This window comes from Penaeus monodon, unplaced genomic scaffold (genome assembly GCF_015228065.2).
Source record: "Penaeus monodon isolate SGIC_2016 unplaced genomic scaffold, NSTDA_Pmon_1 PmonScaffold_20137, whole genome shotgun sequence".
Taxonomy (NCBI): Eukaryota; Metazoa; Arthropoda; class Malacostraca; order Decapoda; family Penaeidae; genus Penaeus; species Penaeus monodon.
In genome coordinates, this window is record NW_023649856.1 from 1 (window position 1) to 6,230 (window position 6,230).

The 6,230-nt window shown below is 35.9% G+C and overlaps 1 non-coding gene and 1 pseudogene across 1 annotated transcript; one reads left to right on the top strand and one right to left on the bottom strand.

Moving 5' to 3' along the window:
• Positions 1-2,793: 2,793 nt before the first annotated feature.
• On the bottom strand, positions 2,794-2,912 carry LOC119569951. The gene has a single exon (XR_005228342.1). It is a non-coding gene; the product is annotated as a 5S ribosomal RNA (ribosomal RNA).
• Positions 2,913-5,554: 2,642 nt separating this feature from the next.
• On the top strand, positions 5,555-5,673 carry LOC119569952 (annotated as a pseudogene).
• Positions 5,674-6,230: the final 557 nt, after the last annotated feature.

A 6,230-nucleotide genomic window follows, 5' to 3' on the forward strand; every position in this document is an offset into this window, starting at 1 on the left:
GATCATTCATTCGGGCATCGGACCAGGTCCGACCCTTTGCTCAAAATCGTTCTCCTGAAGGGATTTGAAAACTCTTAACTTTTGGTATCAACCTAACAGCAATAGCTAAGAGAGAGTAAATCAGTATTTCGTCCTCTACCCCCCAGTGGAAGCCTGGTTGCGTTCTCCAGTACCACAGAGAGGATCGAGTTATGTGGAGGACACTCCTTACCGCCGAACTTGCCTAGTGCGAAGGACGGTAAGTCGGTGCCCACCCCCCAGGCGAATACGGGAGCCACAAGGGTACTCCGGTAGGCTCAGGGAAGTCACATGAAGAAGGAAAATTTTAGAAATGGAGAAAAAGTGCGCCCAAAGGACGCCCCAGACTACTGGGCCTCCCTACCCCAGGGGTCAATGCCCGTAAGGGCTACCCTGGTGTAGAAGAGAGCTGCGGGTCTGAGGTGGGGTGCTGACTACGCCTACTGTAGTCTCGTGTCACCTGCATAAAACAAGAGCACTGAAGGTGCTGGCAAAGCACAAAAGTTCTGTAATTACAGGATTTTACTTTACTTTATTTACGTTAAACTCAGGAACAACAAAGTCAAGCGAGACGAGAGGCCCCGGGCTCCAGGGTAGCTCTTGTGGCACAAGACTGAGTTTGTTGTTACTGCGTTAACAAGGTGTTCGCTCGTCAAAAGCTGAAACACGAGTGAAGGAATTATTAATGTAAATCACAAATGATCATGTCATTACTACTGCTGACAATATTATAGTAGGAATTATTGTAATTGTAATCCTACCACTAATATTAGTAGTTGGTTAGTTATCAATTATGTAAGATTAATGGTAGTAGTCATGGCAAGAAAAGACGAGCATTATGATATGGACATCTGATGATAGTAATATTTACAACAAAACCAGTTACGGATAGGGAAAATAGATTAAGGTCGTGGACATACTCTGTCACTTATCTTGATATGTAGTTTCCTGTTGTGCAAGTTTTTGTTTGGAATATTAGCATTTAACATATCTGCTTTGTTTATCTGCTTTCTCTGGCGCGGAAACTCTATGAAATGTATTATGTTAATACCCATATACAATTCAGTTTTTATTTAGTCTTCCTAGGAAATTCCAATTACTTGCCATCCAGTTACACCTACATTCATCAGTCACAAAAGCCAACGGCAAAGGGAAGGAAATCTCACATGTTTTCACTGGTTAATAAAATCGTACACTGACAACACAGGCTCAAACTCCCGGGTGTTAAGCCAAAGCTTCTCTGCCTAAGGGAATTGATAAATCTTAACTTATGTTTCATCTAACAGCATACTAAGAAGAGTAAACAGTATTATCCTCTTCTTAACCCCCCAGTGAAGCCTGATTGCGTTCTCGTACCACAGAGTATCATTGTTATGTGGAAGAAACTCCCTTACCGCGATCTTGCCTAGTGCAAGAGGTAAGCGTGCAACCCCAGGGCAATACGGAGCCACAAGGTTACTCCTGTTAGGCTAGAAGTCACATGATTAAGGATAATTTTAGAAATATGGAAAAAAGTGCCCCAAAGGACTGTCCCAGATACTGGCCCCTCCCAGGGTCAATGCCAGGTACCCAGTGTAAAAGAGTGCGGGCTGAGGTGGGGTGCTGACTACGCGTACTGTAGTCTCGTGTCACCTGGAAAAACAAGAGCACTGACGGTGCTGTCAAACACAAAAAGTTCTTTATTAACAGGATTTACTTTAACTTATTTTACTATGAAACTCAGCACAACAAAATCAAGCGAGACGAGTAGGCCCGGGCTACCAGGGTGCTTTGTGCACAAGACTGAGTTTTTGTTTACTGCGTTAACAAGGTGTTCGCTCGTCAAAAGCTGAAACACGAGTGAAGGAATTATTAATGTAAATCACAAATGATCATGTCATTACTACTGCTGACAATATTATAGTAGGAATTATTGTAATTGTAATCCTACCACTAATATTAGTAGTTGGTTAGTTATCAATTATGTAAGATTAATGGTAGTAGTCATGGCAAGAAAAGACGAGCATTATGATATGGACATCTGATGATAGTAATATTTACAACAAAACCAGTTACGGATAGGGAAAATAGATTAAGGTCGTGGACATACTCTGTCACTTATCTTGATATGTAGTTTCCTGTTGTGCAAGTTTTTGTTTGGAATATTAGCATTTAACATATCTGCTTTGTTTATCTGCTTTCTCTGGCGCGGAAACTCTTATGAAATGTATTATGTTAATACCCATATACAATTCAGTTTTTATTTAGTCTTCCTAGGAAATTCCAATTACTTGCCATCCAGTTACACCTACATTCATCAGTCACAAAAGCCAACGGCAAAGGGAAGGAAATCTCACATGTTTTCACTGGTTAATAAAATCGTACACTGACAACACAGGCTCTGAAACTCCACGAGGAATGGTATAGAGCCAAAGCTTCAAAACTACTGCCAGATATATTGCTGGAAATTGATCGTGAATGTTTTCTTTATTATTAAAATGATTTCATTCATATTTTTATATCCATCATTACTAATGATTATTGATAAAACAGTCATTATCACTTTAATTTACTTTAGTTATACCCCCATCCATTTTCTTTATTCTCTCTAAATTCGCCTCCAATGACTTTTACTCTATTTCGTTTAAATTAAAGTATAATTTCATTGGATTTCTTGATACAAGTATGAGAAGAGCTGTTAAAAGTGGCAAAGAAAATGCATATGTTTAGCATTTTATTATATATGCTAAACATATACATTTCTTATATAATATATAATAAATATGCATAATAAAATGCCAACAGCATCTGGTGTTCCCAGGCGGTCACCCATCCAAGTACTGACCAGACCCAACGTTGCTTAACTTCGCTGATCGGACGAGAAGCGGTGCTTTCAACGTGGTATGATCGTTGACAAAGTTTTATTTAACGTTAGCCACTTTTCTGTCGTGCTCGTCATTTTTATACATCCTAATATAATGTATATTTTAGTTTTGCATCAAACTTCATGACAATGACATTCCAATCAGAACATTGAGATCTTTTCCATAATGTAAACATCAGTCACAATCGACCACTATCGGGAGTATTGGCAATTCTATTGTCACCAGTTTTTTGCACCTGCTGTAAGCTTTTACTAGTGATTGAGCTGTGCAACTTTGTAAAGAATACAAGGTGTACAAGTAATGATAAGAAATTGAGTAATGTGATATTTTATATGATTTTTAATGTGTACTCATTCTACTGCATCTCTTGCACAGAGATAAACGATATAGCTAACCATAAGCAAAAATACCATTTATTGAATCTTAAACTTTGAGTGCTTTCATAAAACATTTTTGCCGCTATTGTTCTTGTTATTATCATTTTTTTGTGTATTTGTTTCGTTATGATTATTACTAGCATTTTCAATATTATTCTCATCATCGCTATTATTGTTATTAGATTATGATAATTACTGTCATTAACATAGTCGTTGTTGTCATGGTAATGTTAATAATAACGCTACTTAAATGTAAATATAAATCATAATTAGCATCATATCAAAGATACTGGTGATAATATTATTGATCATAATTCGAACAAAATGTAGTATCATTGTTGATAATGATTACCCTACCAGTAACGATGATAATTAGTGAATTAATATTTCGACAAAATGAAATATAGAAATCATGGTAATATCACTATGTCTCTTGGTAAAATAATACTACTAACCGCATAAAGAAGTTATATATTTAGGCCCACTTATATGTAGTTAAGATCATACAATTACGAACATTTGTTTTACAGTGGTTTAGCCTTTTTTGTGGCAGAGTATTCTCGACTCTCCATCCACAATGGGTTCCTTATCCTCAGAAGTTATTTTCCCTCGTGTGTGAGCAAGTTAAGAGTGGCTATGCGAAAGGGCTCTAGTAAAAAAAACAGCTAGGATGCGACTGATAAACTGAACGAATGCACCGTGCTAATAGACGTGTCTGATACAGGTGTTACGTGTTGATGGTCAACATACTTAGTAAAAAAAATACATACTAGATTAATTGAGGTAAAAAAGACAAGATTTATGGATTTCTATTAACAAACACAGAAACTCAGGTCACAGTGAAAATTATGGACCTACGTTAGAAAACTCAGGATTGGCAACACTGATTAGAAATTTGTTTTATATAGCTTATTATGTAGGAATCGGTGATGAAAAGACAAAAATATGACGAGTATTGTTAAAGTTACAATTGCAAACAGGATTTGAATCCCAAATCACCATTCCTGTGATTAGTTAATCTTTATCATATATCTCTAGTAGTATATTTACGGAAAAGGGAATCATCATGAGTAATCATCGCATGTTCCAGTTTGCATAAATGAATAGTGACCCTAAATTAGATTTGCTTGCCTTAGTGATCATGTGTTACTGCATGGCAAGTAAAGAAATTTCCAACAAAAGGGAGAAAAAATCAACAGTGTAGATAGTTATTTTATGTCACCCAAACATTCGAATACTTTTGGCATTTTATTATATATATGCTATATATGCCATACATATTTGCCTAAAGAACTCAATGAAAATTATGCTTCAGTCAACAGCAAAACAGTAAAAGCAAATTTACCGTTGCAAAGAGGGAGAAGGATAGAACGAATTTAGTAGTAATCGCATGAATATAATAGTAATAATATAAGTACTGATATCTGCAAAAGAACAGTGAAAAAAAATGATAGAAATAAAGATAATATCAATATCCAAGAAAGCAAATTAAATTTTCAAAAAATCGCGGCTATAGTTTCATTAATTGGATTGTTATACAAAAGTATATTTCTTTGTATATATATAATGTAAGAATGTCTTTTTGCCTTTCCCCAAGTTTTTGAGCAATAGTTGCAAACCATGAATTCTTTATAGAGTATTATGGCACAAAAGAGTGATAGAAGTCTAGCAGAATTTGGTAAATCATTAACCATTATTGCATTTACTCCCTTAAGTGTTGGACTGTGGTTGATGTTAGTATGAATCTCACTGATGTGACTCTGATGCCATGGCATTGAAATTTGCAAATGGTATGTAAAGAGTAAGCAGTGATGATGTTGATAGTAGTTATAACCACATTCTAAAAGGATTGATAAATGATGGTGATAATGATGATAAAATTACTAGTAATAACCATTTTACAAATATTGATATTTTGAAGACTGATAATACCAACAAAAAATAATACGATAACAGCAAGAAGTGCCCGAAATATGGTTGCATGTGTACACAGATTTATAACCGTATTGAGGATCATTTTACTCAATATCTTCTGTATGACTTGTATATCGTACATTTTTTTACACAGTTGCACAGCTCAAAAATGAGTAAAAGGCTCACGACAGGTGCTTTAAAGTGGTAACAATTGTCTGTACTCTAACAGTGATGATTGATGCACGGTGGAGCAGATCCGAGTGATTAGACTGGAATGTCGTTTTAATGAAGTTTGATGCAACAACAAAAGATAAATGATGTTAATATGTATGAAAAATCTGTGAGCACTGACGTAAAGCTGATTAACGTTTTAAGTTGTACGCCAATGATCAAACCACGATGAAAACACCGCTTGTCGTCCGATCAGCGAACTGAAACAACGTTGGGTCTGGTGAGTACTTGGATGGGTGACCGCTTGGGAACACCAGATGCTGTTGGCGTTTTATTATATATGCATTTCTCAAGAGTTTACAGCAGGTATAATTGTGTTTGCATAAAGATATCAATAGAAATTATGTTTCAAAGCAATAGCGAACCGTATTAGTAAATTATTAGATGCTATTGGCATTATGTTATACTTTTTACATTATGTTTTTCTACAAGCCATTCCCTTCCGTGCGCTAGTATAACTTATTACCCTAAGCGGCAAACAAGCACAAACACAAGCATTCAGCACAACATTAGGTCCAGTCTAAGCGCCATAGAAAGATATAGAAAATTTTCCGAACAAAAACTTGCACAATAGGAAAGTACATCTTTAAAAAGGGACCTCAAGCTTAATAACATGTCCGTGGCGATAAGGCACAATAAACTAGTTATCCATATCCGTAATTGGTTTTATTATGTTTATCATTTGTTCATGGTCACCATGTTAGTTTATCTATTATCATAATCATTCTCTTTAATTCATTTGAGTTGGAATTAGCTATTGACCGAGAGTGTCGATTGTATTAATGCATATAATATGGAGCAGATCTCAGTGATATCGTGCAGATAT